This window comes from Mustela erminea, chromosome 1 (assembly GCF_009829155.1).
Source record: "Mustela erminea isolate mMusErm1 chromosome 1, mMusErm1.Pri, whole genome shotgun sequence".
NCBI lineage: Eukaryota > Metazoa > Chordata > Mammalia > Carnivora > Mustelidae > Mustela > Mustela erminea.
In genome coordinates this window covers 212859598-212885944 of record NC_045614.1, presented here as the reverse complement: position 1 = coordinate 212885944, position 26347 = coordinate 212859598, and positions in this window count along the sequence as shown.

The following is a 26347-nucleotide window of genomic DNA, read 5'->3' as shown; positions in this document are numbered from 1 at the left end:
GATTATGGGTCTGTTCAGGTTTTCTGTTTCTTCCTGGTTCAGTTTTGGTAGTTTATATGTCCCTAGGAATGCATCCATTTCATCCAGATTGTCGAATTTGTTTGCATAGAGTTGCTCATAGTATGTTCTTATAATTGTCTGTATATCTTTGGTGTTAGTTGTGATCTCTCCTCTTTCCTTCATAATTTTATTTATTTGGGTCCTTTCCCTTTTCTTTTTGATAAGTCTGGCCAGGGGTTTATCAATCTTATTAATTCTTTCAAAGAACCAGCTCCTAGTTTCATTGATTTGTTCTATTGTTTTTTTGGTTTCTATTTCATTGATTTCTGCTCTGATCTTTATGATTTCTCTTCTCCTGTTGGGTTTAGGGTTTCTTTCTTGTTCTTTCTCCAGCTCCTTTAGGTGTAGGGTTAAGTTGTGTACTTGAGACCTTTCTTGTTTCTTGAGAAAGGCTTGTACCGCTATATATCTTCTTCTCAGGACTGCCTTTGCTGTGTCCCACAGATTTTGAACCATTGTGTTTTCATTATCATTTGTTTCCATGATTTTTTTCAATTCTTCTTTAATTTCCTGGTTCACCCATTCATTCTTTAGAAGGATGCTGTTTAGTCTCCATGTATTTGGGTTCTTTCCAAATTTCCTCTTGTGATTGAGTTCTAGCTTCAGAGCATTGTGGTCTGAAAATATGCAGGGAATGATCCCAATCTTTTGATACTGGTTGAGACCTGATTTAGGACCCAGGATGTGATCTATTCTGCAGAATGTTCCATGTGCACTAGAAAAGAATGTGTATTCTGTTGCTTTGGGATGAAATGTTCTGAATATATCTGTGATGTCCATCTGGTCCAGTGTGTCATTTAAGGCCTTTATTTCCTTGTTGATCTTTTGCTTGGATTATCTGTCCATTTCAGTGAGGGGAGTGTTAAAGTCCCCTACTATTATTGTATTGTTGTTGATGTGTTTCTTTGATTTTGTTATTAATTGGTTTATATAGTTGACTGCTCCCATGTTAGGGGCATAAATATTTAAAATTGTTAGATCGTTTTGTTGGACAGATCCTTTGAGTATGATATAGTGTCCTTCTTCATCTCTTATTATAGTCTTTGGCTTAAAATCTATTTGATCTGATATAAGGATTGCCACCCCCGCTTTCTTCTGATGTCCATTAGCATGGTATACTGTTTTCCACCCCCTCACTTTAAATCTGGAGGTGTCTTCGGGTCTAAAATGAGTTTCTTGTAGGCAAAATATAGATAGGTTTTGGTTTTTTATCCATTCTGATTCCCTGTGTCTTTTGATAGGGGCATTTAGCCCATTAACATTCAGGGTAACTATTGAGAGATATGAATTTAGTGCCATTGTATTGCCTATAGGGTGACTGTTACTGTATATTGTCTCTGTCCCTTTCTGATCTACTACTTTTAGGCTCCCTCTTTGCTTAGAGGACCCCTTTCAATATTTCCTGTAGAGCTGGTTTGGTATTTGCAAATTCTTTCAGTTTTTGTTTGTCCTGGAAGGTTTTTATCTCTCCTTCTATTTTCAATGATAGCTTAGCTGGATATAGTATTCTTGGCTGCATGTTTTTCTTGTTTAGTGCTCTAAATATATCATGCCCACTCTTTCTGGCCTGCCAGGTCTCTGTGGATAAGTCTGCTGCCAATCTAATATTTTTACCATTGTATGTTACAGACTTCTTTTCCCGAGCTGCTTTCAGGATTTTCTCTTTGTCACTAAGACTTGTATATTTAACTATTAGGTGATGGGGTGTGGACTTATTCTTGTTGATTTTGAGGGGAGTTCTCCGCACCTCCTGGATTTTGATGCTTGTTCCCTTTGCCATATTAGGGAAATTCTCTCCAATAATTCTCTCCAATATACCTTCTGCTCCCCTCTCTCTTTCTTCTCCTTCTGGAATCCCAATTATTCTAATGTTGTTTCATCTTATGGTGTCACTTATCTCTCGAATTCTCCCCTCCTGGTCCAGTAGCTGTTTGTCCCTCTTTTGTTCAGCTTCTTTATTCTCTGTCATTTGGTCTTCTATATCACTAATTCTTTCTTCTGCCTCATTTATCCTAGCAGTGAGAGCCTCCATTTTTGACTGCACCTCATTAATAGCTTTTTTTATTTCATCTTGGTTAGATATTAGTTCTTTTATTTCTCCAGAAAGGGCTTTTATATCTCCCGAGAGGGTTTCTCTAATATCTTCCATGCTTTTTTCGAGCCCGGTTAGAACCTTGAGAATCGTCATTCTGTACTCTAGATCTGACATATTACCAATGTCTATATTGATTAGGTCCCTAGCCTTTGGTACTGCCTCTTGTTCTTTTTTTTCTGGTGAATTTTTCCGACTTGTCATGTTGTCCAGATAAGAGTATATAAAGGAGCAAGTAAAATAGTAAAAGGGTGGCAAAGACCCCAGGAAAATATGCTTTAACCAAATCAGAAGAGACCCCAAATCGGGGGGGGGGGGGGGGAAAGCGATAAAAAGAGGTTCAGGGAAAAAAAGAAAACAAATAAAGAAAAAATATAAAAAAGAAATATATATATATATATTAGATAAACTAGTTTTAAAACGTTAAAAAAGAAAAGGGTAAAAGTTAAAAAAATTTAGCAGAAGAAGAAAAAAAATTGAAAAAAAAATTAAATTAACTGCAAGACTAAAGAATCACGGGGAGAAAGCCATGAGTTCCATGCTTTGCTTTCTCCTCCTCTGGAATTCCGCTGCTCTACTTGGTATTGAACCTGCACTCCTTGGTAGGTGAACTTGGTCCTGGCTGGATTTCTTGTTGATCTTCTGGGGGAGGGGCCTGTTGTAGTGATTCTCAAGTGTCTTGGCCCCAGGTGGAATTGCACCGCCCTTAGCACAGGTCGGGCTGAGTAATCCACTCGCGTTTGCTTTCAGGAGCTTTTGTCCCCTGAGCGCTTTCCTCAGAGTTCCAGAGGACAGGAATGAAAATGGCGGCCTCCCACTCTCTGGCCCGGAGGACTCGAGGTCTCGGGGGCCCCACTCCTCAGTGCACCCTCAGAGAATAGCGCCCAATTACTCCCGTCTCCATGGCCTCTGGCCGCGCTCCAAGCTCACCAAGCCTGCGACCGGTTCAAGGTAACCCCGAGCTGGGAGCTCACTCCTTGGCTCTGTCTCTGTAGCTGGCTTCCCCGTTCTGATACCTGTAAGCTCTGCGACACTCAGACAGCCCCGATCCTTCTGTGACCCTGCGGGACCTGGGGCCTGTGTGGCCTTCACCCCGGTTTAGACTCTGGAGCAATGTCCCTCAGTGGAACAGACTTTTAAAAGTCCTGATTTTGTGCTCCGTTGCTCCGCCGCTTGCTGGGAGCCAGCCTCTCCCGCGGGGGTCTATCTTCCCGTCACCTTGGATTCACTTCTCCGCCAGTCCTACCTTTCAGAAAGTGGTTAATTTTCTGTTTCTAGAATTGCTGTTCTTCTTCTCTTCAATCTCACGTTGGATTTGTAGGTGTTTGCAATCTTTAGATAAGCTATCTAGCTGATCTCCTGCTAGCTGATGTAGTCTAAGCTGCTACTTCTCCGCCATCTTGACTCCTCCCCCCTTAGGACCCACTTTCTGCTTTCTAAGAGAGCTCTCGGAGAGATGTGCCCCTCAGTTTTGCACGGATGGTGCATAGATGGCGGGCATCTGAGAAATCAAAACACTCAGCATTTCACCACTGAGCTCAGTCCAGATTGCTCAAAGCCCCTGAACCTGGTGGTGTTACAAGAGTGGGGCCTAGTGCATGGTGGTACATCCCCGAAGAACCTGAAAGTGAAAGATCAAAGACTGTTCCAGTCTGCAGGATCCCCACGTGGCCACCCGATCCACCAATTTGGCCAGTTTTCACTGAGGGAAATTAAGGCCCAGAGAGGATGAATACAGGGCAGGATTGGGATGCAGGGCTGTCTGGCTCTGAAGTCCACTTGTCCTCTGAGGCCAGGCGGAGGGGCCTGGGCTATGACAATCTTTATAGAAAGGGCTGCCGTGCTCGTGCTGTGTGTTGAGAAGATTCCTGTGAGAGCAGAGGCTGAAGCTAATAAAGCTGAAGGTAGACTCACCAGGATGTGGCGCTGCTGGCACAGGGCAGGAAAGCAGAGGCAGGGTTCCAGGTGACACACACCTGAGAAATGGGAGTGATTTGACAGGTGCGGGGAGTCTCACAGTGATTTGAGGTCAATTCGGGGCAGGCCAAAAGCTTGCTGAGCTTTTGACATTTAAAACTCCCTCTTCAGATTCCATTAGCCATCCCTCCCTCTCGAATTTCTAAGTATAAACGGTGTGTTCACATAAATTCCTGGGAGGTGTGTTGTTGCAGCTCTGTATAGAGAAAACCTTCCTTAGATGGAGATGCGGTGTGATGCTTTGGCTTTCAAAGAGAACCACGCCCAGGGCACCAACCTCCCGGTAAGGCTGAGAGCCCATCGACACAGGAGACACTGGGGGAGTTTCCACGACTTGGCCAAACAGCAGCTAAAGACCGTGGTCATCATACTAACCTGTGGCTTTCATGTTTCATTTTTAAATAACTGATTTATGGAAACTAAGTAAATGTCCTCCTTTTGTCTTCACGGCCAAGAAGTTCAGAGTTAAGGAGACAGTGAATTCAGCCTTTGGTGAATTCTTAGGGCCAGGAAATAATTATTTCTCAGTCCTTTGATTGGATGTTTGTAATTGCCCTGTTGCCTGTGCACTTAACTTTGTAAGTTGTGTCCAAGCTTTTCTGAAAGCAGGCAAGGGATGTATTTCTGGAAAGATTAAATGCATTATCCCAGGCAGCTGCCTCTGTGCATCAAAGGGTACTAACCAGGAAATAAGACACACTAGAATGCCTACTGTCTGGAGGCCCCACCTCACAAAGTAAAGACAAGGTCCTTGTGTGCTTCTTATGGTGCCCCCCCCTCCAAAAAAGTTATGCTGAAGTGCTGACCCCTGATGCCTGTGAATGTGACCTGACATGGAAACAGGATCTTTGCAAATGGAATTAGGATGTGAACTGGGATGAGGGTACACTGGAGTAGGGTGGGCTCCTAATCCAATATGACTGGTGTCCTTATAAGAAAAAGAGATTCACAGACACATAGAGAGGAGCTCCATGGGAGGACAAAGACCCACAGATGGAAGGTGGCCATGAGATGGTGGAGCCAGAGACTGGACTGCTGTGTCCACGAGTCCAGGGGAGTGGAGGACTGCTGATGACCACCAAAAGCAAAGAGAGAGAGCATGGCCCTGCCAGCACCTTGATCAGGCCTCTAGTCTCTAAAACTGGAGAACAAATTTCTGATGTTTTAAACAACCCAGTTTGTGTCCTTTGTTATAGTAATGCCAAGAAATTAATATAGTTCTTCATCTGGGAACGGACACCTCCATGACCTCACTGGCCTCCTCACTGCCACTCCCACCCCTGCAAGGGTCTCGGGTCTGCCACCTGCTTCGGCTGCTCTTCTTCCTGACAACCCCAGGATTTACTCCTTCTTACCTTTCAAGTCTCAGCTCTGATACCACTTTTTAACACCTCCCTGACCACTCTCTCTATTTACAAAAGCCACTCTTGGCTCTCCATATTCTTCTCCAGTATTATGAGCTGAACTGAGTCTCCTCCCCATGGCCAAAAAAATCATGTTGGAGTCCTAACCCCCATTTACCTCAGAGAGTGACCTTATTTGGAGATAGGATTTTTACAGAAGTGATCAAATTAAAAAGAGCTCATTGAGGGTGGCCCTAATCTAATATGACTGGTGTCCTTATTAAGGGGAAAATTGGACAGAGACGGACACAGAGAGGGGACACAATATGATGACATGGGGAGAAGCCAGCCCCTGACAAGCCAAGGGAAGAGGGCTGGAATGGTTCTCTCTCACAGCCCTTAGAAAGAATCATCCCTGTGGATCCCTTGATCCCAGACGTCTGGCCTCTAACACTGTGAAACGAATGTTTCTATTGGTTTCAGCCAACTAGTCTGCAGTGTTTGGTTAAGGCAGTCCTAGAAAACATATACTGCCTGACTTGTTACATGCTTATTTATTTTTTTCCTTCCACCCTATCAGGATCTAAGCCCATATGGGAAGGGACTTCTTATATTTTACTCACCACCCAGTGTCTGGTGTGAAGCTGTTGTGCAATAAATATTTGTGGAATAAATGAATGGATTTGTAAATTGCTAACTCTGGGACTGACTCAACACATACAGGATGTACAGTCCCGAGGTTTTTTTTCCCTCCTGATGCCAAATACCTAATGTCTTTTCTAAAACCACTTCTTTGATCATCCAACACCAACTGGGTGTCCAACAATTCAACTCAATTTGACAGCATCTACCTGGCATTAGCATCAGATCCCACAAGCTAAAGGTCTCAGTTCTGTTCCCCTGTTCAGACACAAAGCTTCCCTGCCTTCTCCAGGTGTGTCACCCTCCCAACGCTTCTATGTTCTTCTACGTGCTCAGCAATGTGGATGGTCCCTAAACCTCGTTGTTTAGGGGATTTCATGAAGATTCCATTATGTAGGCATGACTGATTAAATCACTGACCATTGGTGATTGATTCAACCTCCAGTCCCTCTTTCCTCCCTAGAGGTCAGGGATTGAGGTTGACAGATCCAGGCTCTGTCTCTTCCTGCCCCCTTGCATCTCTCCTTTTTGGCTGTTCCTGAGTTAACTCCTCTATAACAAACTGGTACTAATAAGTAAAGTGCCTTCCTGCCTTCTGTCATTCCAAATGATTATCAAACCTGAAGGGTAGAGGTCTTGGGAACCTCTGATTTATACATCTGTCAGAATATGTGGGGGCCTGGGATTTGTGACTGATATCTGAACTGTGGATGGTTGGTGCATCAGTCAGAGGGCTCAGTGCTCATTTCATGCCCAGCAACCTCCTGTAACTGTTTCTCTATCAGTTGTGATTGGGCTCTGCCAGCTGGAAAATAAGGAGCATTTTCCTCCAAGAGCATCTTAACTGCTCAGAATGATGCTAGAAATACAACAAAGCATGTTGTAGGTCTGAGATATCTGCTCCTACCAAATTGCTCTCACAGGTGCTAAATCACAGAGCTCTGGACTATACTAAGCATCATCCTGGGGGACCCCAGAAACATAGGGATTTGCCTGGGTCCTTTGTCTCTTTACAGGTTGACAGGGAAACTGTATTAATAAGGGTTCTCAAGAGAATCAGAACCAATATAGATAGATAAACTTATTATAGAAATTGGCTCACATGATTATGGAGGCCAAGCCCCACAATCTGCTATCTGCAAGCTGGAGAATTCAGGGAAGCCAACGGCATAATTCAATCTGAGTCCAAAGACAAGTGGATGGGGTAACTCCAAGTCCAAAGACTGAGAACCAGGAGCACCAACGTCAAAGGCCAGGAGGAGATGGATGTCCCAACTCAAGGAGAGAACAGATTCAACCATTCTCTGTCTTTTTGTTCTGATCAGGACCTCTCTGAATTAGATGATGCCCACCTGCACTGGTGAGAGCAGTCTTCTTTACTCAGTCTGCTGATTCAAATGCTAATTTTTTCTGGAGATACACCTATAAATTGTTTCTCTGCCATCTGGACATTCCTTAGCCCAGTCAGGTTGACACATAAAATCAACCACCAAAAGAACACAGAACTAAACCTACCATCCTGAGGGCCCTGAAGCCCTGGCTCTGGTTCCTCCAGCATCAGGGATTTGAAGTGCTATTAATTTTAGCCTCAGAGACCCCAGGGATGGAAGCACATCTCCTCCTGCCTCAGCATCACTTCCCTTTTGAGTGAGCAGGGGACCCCACTCAGAACTGGTGGGTATCCCCTTGTTCTCTTGGTTACAGGTAATAGACATCCAGGGACAGCTTTGAAAAGAATAGATTTTACACAGTACATAATAGTAAGTTGTTCTGAAAATTATTATCATTGATGTCTTTGTTTTTGTGCTAGCAAAATGGGTCTTACAAGGTTGTACAGGTAACTTCAAATTAGGTTTTCTCATTAAAAATCCACAAGGCACCTGTATCCTTAGAGTCAGGAAGGAGGCAGGGTCTGCTGCCAAATCCTCATCCCCATTTCCCTTCTTCCCTTCTACCTCTCTAAATCACAGAGGCTCTAACTCCTGTGTGAACGATGTCTTCTGACACCTACTGATTAAAATGAGCATCTGTCACTGACTCGGGCTAACTGGTCTAAAGTTTGAAGAAGGTCTCAAAGTAGCAATCAAGCAAACAGAAAACTGAAGAAACAGATCCTTTGGCTTCAGGACCAGAACCTGTCACCACCAGTGTTCTCATACACAACTCCTTCCTCCTGGGCAGGAGCATCACAGATACAGGTACTGGAGCCCCAGGAATGAGGACCTTGTGAGGGGACCTGGCAGGCCACAGGTGCTTTTGAGAGTGGAACTGTTAGGAGCTTAAGAATGCCAAGGCTTATGGAAGGGGGAAAGGTGAGGTTCAAGATCACCAACGATGAGCATAAGGTCTGGGAACTAAAATCAGGGAGACTCTGGGGCAGGAAGGTCTGAGGGAAATCCATAGACAACGAGAAACATGTGGCTTAAGTTTTTGGAGATTTAAGTTCTCCTTAATTGGAGAATTATAAAAGTTGAAATGTACAGTGCAGGTCATATGTTGATTTCATATAACATAGGTCGTATGTTCATCTCAATGAAGAATTTTGTCAATAATACTAAAAAAAATTGTTGCTTTTATTTGTCAAGATGCCTTGCATTTGCTATATTTCAGGGGGTAATTTCTAAGAACAAGAAAAATGTAATTACTTCCAGGAGGTCAAAGCCTACCTTCTCTGAAACAGGAGAAGGATACCACCTATGCTAGGCTGACAGATTTATTGTTTTGTAATGTATATGGAAACCAATATAAGAGATAAAACAAAATTCTTTAAAAAAAATACTCAAACATAAATGGGGCAGAAAGGGAAGAAAAAAAGAACAAAGAACAGATGGGACAAGTAGCAAGATACATAGCAAGATGATAGATTTAAACCCATTCATCAGTAATTATATTAAATATAAATGATCTAAACACACCAATTAAAAGTAAAGATTATCGGATTGATAAAATAAGCAGAACCCAACAAAAAATGCATTTTAAAATACAGAGACACAAATAAGCAAAACATTAAAAAAAATTGGAAAAAGGATGCCAAGCAAATACTAATCATGAAATAGCTGAAATGATTATATTAAATTAGACATAGTAGATGTCAAGATCAGGAATTACCTGAGATACAGAAAGAGATTTTATAAAGATAAAAGGACCAATTACATAAGAAGCCATAATGATATTAAATATGATCAATGATCAATTATAAAGTTTAAAAATATGTGAAGTAAAAATACGAGAACTTAAGAAATAGACAAAGCAGTAATTATAGTTATATATAGCCATATATTTCAAAAGGGGCACAAGAAGAAATAGGAAAAAAAGAAAATATATATATATACTAAATTTACAGTTTAAGTTCTCACACATTGTCAATCATACCTCAATTTAAAAGAAAAAAAAAGTCCTCACAAAGACATCACTAGGTCCAGATGGGTTCACTAGTAATTATATTAAATAGAAATAAAATGCCAGTCTTTTTTTAGAAATATAGGAGGAAACAATTCCCTACTCATTTTATGACAAAGATAAGATGAGAAAAGAAAACCACAGTACAATATCCCTCATAGGTTAGATCAAAAAATCTGTAAAAAAATAACACCAACTAGAATCCAGGAAAATATAAAAAGTAATTAAATACAATATGACCAATGCAGTTCATTCCAAGAACACAAGGTTGCTTTCCTCCTCATATTGGTAACAAAGCAAAGATGTTCACCCTCACTGGTGAGAGCAGTCCTTTTTTTATTTTTATTTTCAGAGGTAGAATTTAGTGATTCATCAGTTACACCTAACACCCAGTTCTCATTACATCACTTAATGCCCATCACCCAGTTACCACATCACCCCACCCACCTCCCCTCCAGCAACCATCAGTTTGTTTCCTAGAGTTCAGAGCCTCTTACGATTTACCCTCCTCTCTCTTTTCATCTTATTTTATTTTTCCTTCCCTTCCCCTGTGTTCCTCTGTTTTATTTCTTAAATTCAACATATGAGTGAAATCATATAGTATTTTTCTTTCTCTGACTGACTTATTTTGCTTAGCATAATGCCCTTTAGTTCCATCGACATCATTGCAAATATCAAGATTTCATTCTTTTTGATGGCTGAGAAATATATATAATATATAAACATATATATTATATATAAGATTTTATATATAAAATGGATAAATAGACAATAAATGGATGAATGGAGAAAGAAGATTTTATATGTATATAAAATCTTAATATATATAAAATCTTAAGTATCTCATATATAATATATATTATATGATATAAAATGTATCTTATATTATATAACATAAAATATTATTTTATGTTATATAATATTAAATATTATTTTATTTTATATTATATGTATTCTATGATATGTAAGTGTGTGTGTGTATATATATATATATATATATATATATATATATAATCTTCTTTCTCCATTCATCTGTCAGCTGACATCTGGGCCCTTTCCATATTTTGACTACTGTGGACATTGCTGTTATAAAGCTAGGATGACCTTTCAGAGATGTCCAGAAGTAACACTGTAGCTGGACTTTTCTATCCTCATATTAACCATTCACTGGGCCTAGGCGCCACAAGGCTGAGGGTATATGGTCTAGTCAGGCAATTCCTTTCAGCTGAATGCAATGCCTGTGGAAGGTTTCAGCTGAGATCTATTATCAACCAAACTCCTGACAAGTGGGATGAGTGTTCAGTCACAAAGGGGGGATCCAAGTAGCGTCACAGCATCACTACAGGAAGCATTTTCTAAAGCTAAACATGTGTAAGCCCTAGGAACTAGCATTTCCTCTCCTCATGCACCAAAAGACATGCACCAGAATGTTCATGGCACCATTATTCATAATCGTCCAAAAACGGAAATTACCTAGATATTTTTAACAGTCAAATGGATTCATGAATGTAATATATGCATACAATAAAATACTAAATAGTATTGGAAACTTTAAAAACCACTGTTACATTCAATATTATAAATGAATCTCACAAAAATACCATTAACTGAAAGAAACCAGAAATCAAAATATGTACACTGTAAGATTTCATTTATTTAAAGTTCAAAACAGGGCATTACTCAGAAATCTACTTAGTAGTTACCTCTGGGCCATGACAGATTTTGGAAAGGTCCTGAATTGGGAGCTAGTTATATTCTAATTCATTATCTGGGTGGTTATTTGTAAAAAAAAAAAAAAAAAAAAAAAAAAAAACTGGGCTCTATATTTATGATCTGTGCATTTTGTGTACCTATTAAATAATTCAACTTTGAATTTTTACTAAAAACCTGTAAGTCATAGGCTGGGAGAAGATGCTTGCAAACATGATGGAAGAAGGGTATTCATATCTGGTGAATAAATAAGGAACGCTTCAGAATCAATAAAAAAAAAAATCCAATGGGACTATAAAAGGCAAAATATATGAACAGCCCATTCACAAGAGAGCAAAATACAGGGCCAAAAACCATATAAAAAGACAGCCAATATAAATACTAATTAGGGAAATGCAAATTCAAATACTGTGAAATATTTCATAACTATCAACTTTGAAAATATTTCAAAGCCTAACAATTTCAGTATCATTGCAGATGCTACACCATTGGGTAACTTGGTGAAGAGTATATTGGTACAATGACCAAACTGAAAGGTAATTTGGCACAATCTCTCAGGAAAGAAAATACTTACTCTTCAATCTACTTCTAAGAAAGTAACAGAAAAACTCTTGCAGAAGTTCCATAGGGAAAATGGCACAAGAAAGTTATTACATTACTGGTTTAAAGTAGAAAAAACATATCCAGTATGACATCAGTATACTTTGAAAACATGCAAAAATATGGATTCACACATGGGATGTTAGCACATTTTTAAAATGCCATTAAAAGCAAACATCATATTTGAGATGGTGGTTACCTCTGGGTCTCCTCTGGGAGGAGACAGGGATCCTAGAAGGATATACTGGGAGCTGTGCCAGCATTCATGTTGTTTTGCTTCTTAAAGAAACAGGATAAAAATGTGCCAAAATATTAACACTCAATAGAGATGGCCAACAAATGTACTGATTTTTTATGAATTTTTCTGTATATTTGAAATATCTCATATTTTAAGAAAACCATTCACCAACATGCCTCCTAGTCTGATGACTCTCTCTCTCAAGCAGAACTTCTCAATCACACCGTTCCCACAACACACACATACCTACTGCACCCCCTGCCATGTCTCGTGCTTTACATGCAAATGGGAAGAAAAGGATGAACAGATAATGATCCTTCGAGCTTCTGCCAGCAGAAGATAATGTACATTGCCTCCTCAGCTCTTTTTGAAATGGGCTATCCCCCACTGACCACTAGGTGGGACACCAGCTTGCCAGTCACAGAATAAATATGCTGCATATAGAATTCCTGAAACAGCCTCTGTTTCTGCACACTCAGAATGCTGTTAATGGAACAGCTTAGTATGTGCTTCCTGAGTTTGGAAGCAGCACCTCTTTGAATTTTTGCTGGTGGTATTTATTGTGGAATACAGTAAGTAATGTTTCTAATTTATACAAATTTAAACCTATATTCAATTAACAGGACTTTTCTTTGGCCCAGAATTGATTTTTTTTTTTTTTTTTTTTGCTAACTATGGGAAAAAGAAGAGAAAAAATGGAAAACGGCATTTATTTGGGGTCCATTATGTGTCAGGAAGCAAATTACAGCTTTATCTCATGTAACCTTCACACTTATCCTTCAAAAGGGAACATCATTTCATAGTAACAAAGGAAGAAGCAAAGGCTCTGAGAGGTTAGGTGCCTCACCAACATCCCACAAGTGAACAGCAGACTCAAGGTTTGAACCCACTCCTCTCTGCCAACAAAGCTCCCTTTCTTTCTACCATGCTCCCTCTCCAGAAAGCCCTTGGAGTGAAACTCTAAGTGGGGTTGGAGAGGAAAATGCAGAGAATATATTTAGTATAATTTAAACACTTCTAGGCATAGCTATAAAGAGAATAGGTAATAAGAAAACATGAAAAGTCAAACACCTCCTGGTTCTCCTTGAACCAATATCACAAAATAGAAGAAAAATTTTTGCAACTTATTCTTTCCACAAAATGAGTTTTTAAAGAAGTGAAATGTCTAGAGAGCTATTCTTAGATACCAAAAGTGAAAATAGAGCCCTGGTATAATCTTTCAACACAGGGTTTGGTGAACTGGGAACAGATTCTCACAGCAGTGAGAGATTCTCCCAAACACTGTGTGTGTGTGTGTGTGTGTGTGTGTGTGTGTGTGTGTGTGTGTGTGAGAGAGAGAGAGAGAGAGAGAGAGAGATTGAAAGAGAGAGAAGACAGAGAAAATTCATTTGCTAGCATTGTCATAACAAAGTACCCCAGACAGGGTGATTTAAACAAAAGAAATTTATTTTTCACAGATCTGAAGGCCAAGAGTATGAGATCAAGGGGGCATCAGAGTTAGTTTCTTCTGGGGCTTCTCTCCTTGACTTGTAGATGGCTATCTTCACCATGTGTCTTCACATAGTCTTTCCTCTGTGTGTGTCTGTGCCCTAATCTTCTCTTCTATAAAGATACAGTCAGATTGGATTAGGGCGCACCGATATGACCTCATTTTAACTTAATTACTTCTTTAGAGAGTCTATCTGCAAATACAGTCACACTCTGAGGTACTGGGGTTAGGACTTCAGCACCATTTGGGGAAACACAATTCAGCTCATAACAGAGAAAACACAAAATGTGAAGTAACCAGATTAAGAGATTTATGCAGGGGAAGGTCCATTCAAACAGTCCTAGATGGTGAAATGGCCTTCCCTAGCTACCAAACTGGGAGACAAACATCCTCTCTAGAATTATCCCAAATGACTGACTCAGAAGTAAACCATCACTAAACTCTCTTTTATTGTTCTTATAATAATCGTTTAAAGATAATTATGACTAGGATTCTGGAGAAATTATAGGGTATATTTTAATCCCCCCAAATTCCCACATAAAAAGAAGCCAAGCAACTAGTGTATCAAAATCAAAGACCTGGAATTCCTACAACAAAATAAGTCTCAAGGTTTCCCAATGAATCTCACAAAATGAGCATGTAGGATAAATCATCTACATCCAAATGACCTGTGTGGTTGAGGATCTGAGTAGGAGGAAAGGAGGGATTCCAACAGTTCAGAGAACAGGAAAACCACACTGATGACCCATATTCTTTGAAAACACAGAGGTCCAATCTGAGACTAGCAGGATCCAATTCATGGTTGGGACAAGAGGATCATGATACACTAATCTGGCCATGGTGGAGCAGTCAGTCTATACACCCTCAAAAATAGCAGAGTAAAGCTTCCTTTCAAGACAAACTCCACAATGAGCAGAACAGGAACAAATGGTGTAAAGAAAAGAGAACCACAGGAAAAGAAAAAAGTGAGAGAATTGATCAGAAAGTCAGATCTCAGAAAACACAAGGGAGTAATTTTTTCATCACTTTGCAAAAGCAGCAGAAGAGGGAGTGGTAGAGCCGTGAAGCTAGAAAATCTATCATGACGTATCCTTCATAAACATAAATACATAAACACTCGTTTCATTTGAAAGAAGGAAAGAAAGAATAAGGAAGGGAGAGAGGGAGGGAGGGAGGAAGGTAGAATAAGAGAAGAGGAAAGAAGAGAAGAGGAAGAAGAGAAAAGAAGGAAAGGAAGGGAGAAAGAAGAAAAGAAAGAGTAATGGAAAAGGATCATGGACAATTTTTATATAAACTTATTATAAGAGAAAAGAGAATAAGAACATAACACTGGGGGTCCCTGGGTGGCTCAGTGGGTTAAGCCTCTGCTTTCAGCTCCGGTCATGGTCTCAGGGTCCTGGGATCGAGCCCCACATCAGGCTCTCTGCTCAGTGGGAAGCCTGCTTCCCCCTCTCTTTCTGCCTGCCTCTCTGCCTACTTGTGATCTCTGTCTGTCAGATGAATAAATAAAATCTTAAAAAAAAAAAAAGAAGAACATAATACTGTCCCTACAGACAACACAAATATAACAAAAGATACACTATAAAATGCAGATACAAATGTAACTTCATATTTGAAATGAGATGAAAGGAATTAAGAAAATAATGCATGTTATTTAATCATAACTTGGGTGTGCCTTGGTGGCTCAGTAAGTTAAGCATTTGACTCTTGGTTTGGGCTCAAGACATGATCTCAGGGTCATGAGACCTAGCCCAAGGTCAGGCTCCACCACACAGGGCAGAGGGTCTGCTTAAGATTCTCTCTCCCCTTCCCTCTGCCCATTCCCTCACTTGTGCTCTCGCTCGCTCTCATTCTTTCAAATAAATAAATAAATAAATATTTTTTAAAATGTAACTTAGGGGCTCCTGGGTGGCACAGTCATTAAGCGTCTGCTTTGGCTCAAGTCATGATCCCAGGGTGCTGGGTTGGAGTCCTGCATCAGGCTCTTTGCTTGGTGGGAAGCTTGCTTCTCCCTCTCCAACTCCCCCTGCTTCTATTCCCTCTCTCACTGTGTCTCTGTCAAATAAATTTTTTTTAAATCTTTTAAAAAATAAAAATGTAACTTAAATCACCATTAGAAACATTCAGAAATATAAGATTTGAGAAGACAGATGACAGAACTCAGAACAAAACTGGATGTACAAGGGAAATTTTTCAGAAATAGAAACTAAATTAGAAGGCACATCAGAACCAATAAACAAAACAAATAATGGCTTAAAAGAAACAATATGTAAAAGAGGGAATTTTAGAAAATCAAAAGAAATAAAGAGATTCCAATTCCAGCTAGGATGTCAAAGATCATAAAAGACTAGCACTGAACAATGAGAAAGCACTGGATAAGCTTTTACACTGTATTTTTCTTTAAAATCATTGAAGAGCTATAGATTCAAAGTTTAAGCATGGGAGCATGGGTGGGCAGAAAAGCAATCTGCTACAAGCAGAAAAAAATTGTTGGGGATAAAGGGAAACTAACTGAGAAATTAATGGCTGATGAGTAGACTTGAATCTGGAGGAAACCAAACACAAAATTGGACATCACTGATTGCCAACTCTCTCCCACAGAAATTCCCTCAGTGAATGGTGGCCAGGAACTCGGGAGATGACAAAGAGGAAAGTAGAGAGGAATTTTGTGGTGTCATGGTGCTTAGATCTCACAACCCTGCTAGAGGAAGGGTGATCCCATTCTCAAGACGCTTGAAACCAGAGGTAAACCTAATTAACTAGAGTGGCAACCCAAGTCCTAACTTGGCCCAACTGATGATTTGATTGTAGAGCTCAGATCCTGATCCAAGATATCTGACTCACAAAAAAGCAAGCACTTTCTGGAAAAATTATTACTTCTCTCAGTCTCCACTACTCTGTCCTATATAAACTGTAGCACTTAATATAAAAAAACAAACAACAAGAAACATGTGAGACATGTGAATAAGCCAGAAAATGTGCCCCACAATTAAAAGGAAAACAAATAGCCAATAAAAACAGGCCCACAGATGACCCAGAACTGGCATGAGTAAATAAAGACTTTATTAATGAATAAGTGTGAGCATTTTCAGTGGAAATATTGGCAAAATGGAAAAAACACAAAGAATTTAAGCAGAGAAGTGAAAAGCCCGAAAAAGAACCAAATGGAAATTGTAGAATTTTAAAAAAAAAAAAAAAAAGGTACCAAAGTAAAGAATTCAATGAGTGGGCTTAATAGCAGACTGAAAAAAATCCAGTGAGCTTATATCTAGTAGAAATGTCAGTAGAAATATGTCAGCAGAAATTCTCTAAATTGAAACATAGAAAAAAGGAATGAAAAAAGTGAGAGAAATATGAGACAATATGGAACAATCCAATGTATATGTAATTGGAGTCCCAGAGGAAAGGGGTGGGAGAGAGGAAAGGGCAGGGGGAGAATGAGTCAGAAAAACTATTTGGAAAGATACTAGCTAAAAGTTGTTTCCAAAACTGATGAATGACATCAACACATGGACCCAAGAATTAGACCACCTTCGCTGCCCACTTCTACTTGTCCTGTATCATACTTCCCTTCATGACTGATAGAATAGGAGTACCTCAGCAACTTGGGGGATCTCACTAAAGGGGGGTTGGGTTTACCATGAGTTTCGGTTTAATAAAATAAATGTATATGAGTCACAATCACTTCCATGTAAAGTTAAGTTGTTGTTAGCTAGTCTACTGCATGAACAATTTCCAAGAACACTCCTCCTGCCCACTGTAACAACTCACCTAGTTTGATGACAAAATATCACAATATATTTGCCTTGTACATCTCATTTCTTTAGCTTCCTAGGAGGAAAATCTGCCTGAACAAGACCTAAAGTTGTGAACTAGTATGATATTTTGCAAGAGTTATATGTTTTCTTTTCAGGTGCGTTGATGGAATATGTTAACCACACATATAAACTGGCTTTTCTTTGAAGAATCTAATTATAGAGAAATGCCATTATAAATCTGTTCAAGCCTTGCAACTTGGATATGACAATATCATAAGTATTCTAATATATGTTCTGTTCAAGCCTTGCAACTTGGATATGACAATATTATAAGTACTCTGGTATATGTTTTTAAACATTCAAGAGAGAAACCCAAACACAACAGGAATGCAAAAAAATTTTTCAAAAAATTAATGAAGCTTGAATATGCCATTTGACTGCAATTTGAAAAGATGTTTTGGAATGTTTCAATAAAAAAAGTGAAAAATTATAGATCTCTTATAAGAGACATGTATGAAAAATGCTGTTTTGACACTTTAAAATTTGTTAAATCATTGAGAAAAATGCATCTAAAAATTAATAGAATATTTTTAAGCTATATGGATGAAAATGAACAACAGAAATTATTTCATTATTGAATAGAGAATTTTAATAACAAAAAAGTTTAGATTATATCAAAACAGCATATCATTAAGACAAGTAAATTTATAATAGAAATAATAGATTTTTAATAATTTGATATCCAATTAATAATAAGTGAATCAGAGGAACACATTGCAACAAAATTTCAATTCTTGCTTATGTGACACTGAATACTGACACTAATAAAGATAGTATGAAAGTCCTAAGAGACTATCCTTATCAGTGTCAGTATTCAGTGTCACATAAGTAGTCCATATCACAACATAAGTACATAAGTAGTCCACATCACAACAAGGACATTGATGACCATCTGGTTAGTGACAGATGTCAAATCAAGGAATATTTAGAAAGAGTCACTCACAAGAAAACTTAAAATGCCTTGAAATCGTAAAGCTCATGTGTAAAAGAAACTCAATAAATATTGTTCCATTTTAACAACAATCCTAAAACTTTACCTGACATTACCAATAATGAGTTGTAAAGCTAAAAGTCATTCTTTGCTCAACTGTCAATGATTAATGCATGTTGGTCACAGATGATAGAGGAAGATTGCATTGCCAATCTATTCTCTCTGTTTAAATATATTTTATACTGTATCTTAACACCTTGTCTTATGAGGAGGAGAACAAAGAAAATGCAGCCCAAAAAAATATATAAAGAGAAAAAGAGGGGGTTTAGGCAGTTAATTAATAAAATATTAGGATAAAAATCTTTTGCACAGCAAAGGAAATAGTCAACAAAACAAAAAGTCAACCTACAGAATCGAAGAAGATATTTGCAAATGACATAACAGATAAATGACTGGTATCCAAGATCTATAAAGAACTTAGCAAACTCAACACCCAAAAAACAAATAATCCAGTCAAGAAATGGGCAGAAGACATGAACAGACATTTCTGCAAAGAAGACATACAAATGGCCAATAGGCACATGAAAAAATATTCAATATCACTCGACATCAGGGAAATACAAATCAAAACCACAATGAGATACCACCTCACACCAGTCAGAATGGCTAAAATAAACAAGTCAGGAAACAACAAATGTTGGAGAGGATGCAGAGAAAGGAGAACCCTCCTACACTGTTGGTGGGAATGCAAGCTGGTGCAGCCACTCTGGAAAACAGCATGGAGTTTCCTCAAAAAGTTGAAAACAAAGCTACCCTAAGACCCAGCAATTGCACTACTAGGTATTTATTCCAAAAGATACAAACATAGTGATCTGAAGGGGGACATGTACCCCAATGTTTATAGCAGCAATGTCCACAATGGCGACACTATGGAAAGAGCACAGCTGTCCACTGACAGATGGAGAAAGAAGATGTACACATGTACACACACACTGGAATATTACTCAGCCATCAAAAAGAATGAAATTTTGACATTTTCAATGATATGAATGGAACTAGAGGGCATTATGCTAAGCAAAATCAGTCAGTCAGAGAAAGAAAAGTACCATATGATTTTACTCATATATGGAATTTAAGAAACAAAACAGATGGACACAGGGGAGGGGAAGGAAAAATAAAATGATGAAAACAGAAGGGAGGCAAACCATAAGAGACTCTAAACTCTAGGAAACAAACTGAGGGTTGCTGGAGGGGAGGGGCGTAGAGGGCTGGCATAAGTGGGGGATGGGCATTAGGGAGGGCACGTGATGGAATGAGCACTGGGTGTTCTATGCAACTGATGAATCACTGAGTTCTGCCCCCGAAACTAATAATACACTATATGTTAACTAAATTGAAGTTAAATTAAAATTTTAAAGAAAAAGATAAACTAAGGCATATTACAAAATAAAATATTAGGTTATTTTCTGGACTTTTTAATGTGTATGTTATCTAGTTTATAACTGAGGGTGATTTTTTTCTTCCTACATAAATATTTACTGTCATACCTAACTCTACATTCATAACTTAACATTATATGTTTTTGAAGTAGATCCCCCCAAATAATACAAGCTTCAGGCTGGCCCAGGCTCCATGTGCATTGGCCATGCTCCCAGTGATAGTGGTAGGGGATGTGAGGACACACCCTCCCAGTTGTTTTAAATACATCACCAATGTCTCTTATCTTTGTTTGCTGATTTTCTCTTTTTTAATTTTATTTATTTATTTGACAGAGAGCAAGCACAAGCAGGAGGAAGCGGCAGAGGGAGAAGGAGAAGCAGGATCCCCACTGAGCAGGGAGCCCAAGATGGGGCTCAATCCCAGGACCCTGAGATCATGACCTGAGCCAAAGGCAGATGCTTAACCAACTGAGCCACCCTGGCTCCCCTGGTTTTCTTTTTATGATTTGTCTTTTTCTCTAAAGGGAGAGGTTCAAAAAGGGAGAATTTTCCGTTGTCTCAAATTTGTCAGTCTGGTTTCCCTGTTTAATGATTAAAGCCAGAGGACAGGACTTTGGGCAAAACCACATCCAATGATCAGATAGGTTTTCAAATACAAATGTGGGACCGTGGGATTAGAACTACCAGGAGTGGTTTAAAACAGCAGAGAAAATATGAGTCATTCTGTATGGCAGTCGGAGGGCACAAAGGGGGCGCACCCTCTTGAAGAAGCACAGTGTGGTCACCTATCCCGAGGTTACTCTTGGGACCATTTCTCTCTAATAGTGTCCATGACGGATGGTTTTCAAAACCATCTGTTTTTACAGCTGGGCCCACACATCAGAAGGCCTCCTGAAGAGATAAAGAGATGTGGGTATAAACCAACCGGACAATTGATCTAGAGAAACCCTGTGTTGGCAGTGTGACCAACACATCACTATTCCGCTGGGGAAGAACTGGTAACAAACGTCCATCTGTGCCAGATGCCGTGCTAGGCATTTGGCCAATGCCTTATCAGTTTAGCCTTCACCCAAACCTCAGAGGTAGGTCTCACACACATGAGGGAACAGGACCTGACAGAGGCAGGCTGGAAGTTCCAGAGCTGAGTCTGGGCCACCCCCTGCCTGTGTTCCATCTGCCACCCACGGCATCCTTTCCCCCAGCTCAAGTGTTGGGCGCCTGCTAGGGCTTCTACTATACAAAGCCATGTTCTTCCAGGCTGAGTAACGGAACAGACTTCCTCAGAGAAGATGTAAGCAGCTGCAGGACCAAAAGACCAAAAGGATTTGTGTCGTAAGTGGAAAGGTAATTCTCTGGACTGAGAAAACAAGAAGTCTAGGCTTCCGGAATGTGCTGCTTGCCAGCTTGGGCCTGATTTTCACTCCCTCAATTTCCCTTTCCCCATGAGCCAAACAAGAATCACCTCAGCCTACATTTATATACAGACCTAAGAATGGGTGAGGCACCACTCCAAGCCCTCACAACCCTATCATCATCCAATTTCACAGACAGGGAAAATGAGGCATAAAGAAGTGAAGGAATTTGCCCACAGCCAGGATTTAAGCCCAGGCAAGCAGGACCCCAATTCTTCACTCCCAGCTACTGTGCATGTGCCTTACATATCTGTGAGACCACTGAGGAGGCCGGTCTACATCAGTGCTTCTCAGAGCCTGGTCCCTGGGCCAGCAGCACCTGGGAAACCTGGTAGAAATACAAATTCTCTGGCCCCACCAGAAACTGTGGGATCTGCAACTCGGGGGGTCTGGGACAGGACCCAGCAATCTGCCTTTAACAGGACCTCGGGGTAATTCTGATGCCTGTTCAAGTCTGAGGACCATGGCGCTAAATGATCTCTAAGGTTCTTCCAAAGCTGAGCTAAGGAAGGAAGGGGGCAAAGGGCAGAGAAGTAGGAGATAAAACAGGACAACAAAGGGAGAAATAGACACGTGGGAACACACTTTATGGACTCACAGACATCTGCCAGCATGGCATGGGGGCCCCATGGACCAAGAAAAGCAGCCCAGGGGGTCCCATGGACAAGCAGGAGTCTGAGAGGCTGGCTAGAGGCAGAGCTGAGCAGATAGGAGAGCCAGTGGGCACAGATTAGGCCTCCGACGATACCTGCCTGATCTTACCATCCCCAGCCTCTCTCGGTGCTGTCTTCACTGCTCTTGACACTTTCCACCACAGGATGAAGGTCCTCAGTCATGTTAGTGGAAGTGACAGCATCCCTGAGTGGGAAGCATCCTGGGGACCGTTTCACCCAGCAGGACCACTTTTAATGCAGAAGGTAATGGTCGTTCGACCACCAACCAGAAGGGCCCTGTGGAAAGAAAGAACAAAAACTCCATGTTCCCTAAGTAAGCCAGGCTGACCAGAGAAGGGGTGACAGCTCCCCATGAGGGATTCCAACCCCTGAGGCTTCCTGAGTGGGTGGCAGTACAAACAGCTGATGTCCAAGTACAAACAGCTGATGGTCCATGAAGGGACTTTGACAATGGGAGACAGACAGGAGGACCCACAGGATAGATCCTCATCGCCTTCCTCCTAAGGACAGTTCTGAGTCCACACAGATGGACAATCCACTTCCTAATGAGTAACACACCACCTTGTCTGCCTGCCTTCCTGCCCTGCTCAGTCCCTTTATCCCTCCTCTGGCTTCTTTGGGATTTTCACTCACACACTCCCAAAAATGCTGGTTCATTATATCTGTTCTTCAATTTTAAAAATGTTTATTGGGTGCCTAGGTGGCACAGTCAGTAAAGCATCTGACTCTTGACTGCAGTTCAGGTGTGATCTCAGGGTTGTGAGATCGAGCCTCGAGTCAGGCTCTGCACTAGGTGTGGAATCTGCTTGAGATTCCCTGTCTCCCTCTCCCTACCCCCAGCCTCTAAAAAATAAAAAATATTAAAAAAAATTTTTTTAAGTATATCAAGAAAACTGAGTGAGGAGTCTAGATAGAAAGTGTAGTGAAATCTCTAATCAGTCGTGAAAAGCATGATGATCATATAATCAGAAAACGGTCCCTTGCTCTGTTCACCTGCAAGTGGAAAATAAAGTGCCTGTGTGTGATACAGGCTTGGGAAAAAAAGACCAGGGTTGTGGGGAGGCAGGAGTCAGCCCAGACACAGAGAGGCAAGGGCCAGGAGGGATCCACTAGCAGTGGGTGGGTTGGATTAGGATGGAATCTAGCTAGTGGTGAGCCAAGAGTTGTGCAAATCTGAGTGTAAGCTATATAAAAGTGAGTTTCAAGCAAATGCTGACAAAAGGTTCTGCTGCATGTGACAGAAGATTGTCAAGGGCAACTTTTTCACAACTCTGGAAATTAACCAGACTTGCAACAATTCGAGGAGATTTCTTCAAGAAAAAATGACTGAATCTCAGTGAGAAATGTGAGCTTTCTTCCTCCTCCCACCAGGGCAGTGGGGGCATGGAGCTCCCCTCAAAGCCCCATTCCCAGACTCCGTCCTGTCTGGAAGTTCCCTAGAAATCCCAGTGGCACACGTGACAAAAAACAGAACCTACATACTTAGTTCAGGGAAGTCAGTAAACAAACACAGCCCAGCTACTGCCCGCAGAGCCTAGGAGATACGATTTCCAGAGCCACCACAGCATAGTATTTGGTATGTCTGGTTTTCGTCAAAAAAATTATTAGACGTGTAAAGACACAGGAAATACGGCTCACAGGAAAACAAAAAATCAGAAACGGCCCCTGAGGAAGCCCAGATGTTGAACTTACGAAGTAAAGATGCTATCCCAGCTGTTATAAATAGATTCAAAGAGCTAAAGGAGGGGCACCTGGTGGCCCAGTTGGCTGAATGTCTGACTCCTGGTGTCGGCTCACGTCATGTTCTCAGGGTCATGGGATCAAGCCCCACATCGGCCTCCACACTCAGCATGGAGTCTGTTCGAGATTCTCTTTCTCCCTCTGCCCTTCTGCTCTCTTTCTTTCTCTCTCTCTCTCTCAAAATAAAATAATAAAATTTTAAAAAATAAAAAAAGAGCTAAAGGAGGCCACATCTGGAAATGATAGGAAGGTATGAGAACCAAGTCACACTCAATAGATGATACTGATCAAGAAATGGGGACTAATATATACATCTGGACAGTACAGCCACTGTCATTAAAAATGGGTCAGTGGGGCTCAGGTCTGAAGACAAGTCAGTTGAGATCACCCAAGGTTGAGGAAGAGAAAGTTCTCTGTCAACTCAGGCACTATGACAGAAGACCACAGGCTGGGTGGCTCCAACAACAGATAATGATTTTCCATTGTTCTGAAGCCTGAAAGTCCCAGATCAGGGTGCCCACATGGTCAGGTTCTTGGTGAAAGCTCTCTTCCTAGTTACAGACAGCTGTTTCCTTGCTGTGTCCCCATAGGGCAGAAAGAACTCTGGTTGCTTTATCCCCTTATAAGAACACCAATCCCATCATGGGGCTCTACTCCCTTGGCCTCATCTAAACCCAGTTACCTCCCAATGGCCCCATCTCCAAATACCATCACACTGATGATTAGGGCTTCAATATCTGCACTAGAGGGTTGTGGGAGACACAAACATTCAGTTCACAGAAGAAAGGAGACTTTTTAAAAAATGAATAGAGCCTCAGAGACCTGTGAAACACCCTCAAGTAGACCAACAGATGCATAATGGAAGTCCCTGAAGGTGTTTTATGCCACAGGACATTTGCACCTACTGCTTCCCTGCCTGAGTCATTCTCTCTTATATAGTGTCAGCACGGCTCCCTCACTTCCCTCTTCCAGCTCTCTGCTCAGATTTCATCTCAGCACTGAGGCATTTCCTAAGCTCCTCATATGAAACAGGAATTCCCTATCCCCCCTCACCGCCACAGGTATTTCTTATTTTTTAAGAATTATTTATTTATTGGAGAGAGAGGAGAGAGAGAGAGTGGGAGAGAGAGCTAACACAGTTGGGAGTGGGCAAAGGGAGAAAGACAAGCAGACACCCCCTTGAGCATGGAGCCCAATGCAAGGCTCAATCCCAGGACCCCAAGATCACGACCTAAGCCAAAAGCAGACACTTAACCAACTGAGCTCCCCAGGTGCCCCAACCCACAGTTACTTCAAATCCTCCTACACTGCCTTGTTTTTCTCCGTAGCCATCACTTACGTGATATTCTGTGTATCTACTTGTTGATTGGGTTGTGGTCTTCGCCCCCAACTGAAGGTCAGTTCCAGGAAGGCTGAGAGTTTCTTTTTGGTTCAGTGTCGCACTGGCAGCTCCTGGCACAGTCCTGTAGCCCAATAGATGTGCAACAAATGTCTTCTGAAAGAACGAACTCTGTCAGCCATAAAAATATCTGTTTTGATCCAGCAAACTCACTCTTGGGAATTTAAGCAAGTAATTCAAGAGAAAAGTTACACGAAGGCAAATGGTCATTGCCATCAAATTGTGTTTGTCAGACCTCATTTTCCCAGCCACACATGGAAAGCTAATTATAAAAAACAGCATATGGAGCCAGGTTTTTAGGGAATGTTTCTTGGAAGAGAGTTTTGAGCAGAATCTTGAAGCAGCAGATTTGGCAAAGCAGAAGAAAGACCCAGGGGAGCAAGGTGGCTGACAAAGGAATGAAATCCAGAAGATACTGGTCAGTCATCTGTGTCAGGGGTCCCAGAGGAAGTGGAGTTCCAGAACCAGAGAGAAACTGGTGGGTGAGAGAGCCCACATGAAGTTCAGTGTTAACATGACTGAGCACGTCTCTCAATAAATATTGGAGAATCCCCAAACATTATACATGTAGTTTGCACCTGACCACAACTGTTTTAAAATGCTTGCAAATGTGTAGTCTATCTGAGATTTGCTCTTCCTTATCAGGAATGTCAGGATCCTGGCAGATCCTTTCAAATACACGCCCACCTGGGCTTCTAACACAGAACCTGCGTGGATACGAAAGGACGGGGCTTCCCCACCTGCCTAACGCTTCCGCACCTATTAAGGGTCCCGTATCAGATCATTTGGGGTCTGTCAGCATGTCTGCAGCTCTGTCAGAAAAGATCTGAGAGCAATCTCAACAGAAAGAACAAAAACTCGTTCCTCTGGGTGAGGAAAGCCCTTGGACAGCAAAACTCCAACAAAAATATTTGAACACATTAATAACAACAAAATTCTCAGGGCATGGGCCAAGTTGATCAAAGGACATTTAAGGGCCTCTTAGTGGGTGAGCAAACTATTTAGGCACATGTAAATCTGAGCAGTCTCGTGAATAGACAGCATCCATATGTTCCCTCGGTGCGTCTTTATGGGGCTCTGTGTCGAAACAGGTCGCAGACCGGGTGGCCTCCTGGAGCCCACAGAGCAGTTTCTGTGCTCAGCAGGTCTAGAGACATAAAGGTTGTACAGGTCCCAAATCCCTTACCTGAAATTCTTGGGTGCTCTGTAATTCAGAATGTTGCAGATTTCTAAAAGACACTGGCACAGACCTTATATTTACCGCAGTCTAGTGAAGTCCCAGCAGCACCCTATCACCAAGCGCATTAGCATTTCTATAGCAAAACATAAATATGCACACCAATTGAGATAAATGAAGCTATATGTAGCCTCCGTGCAGGTCAAA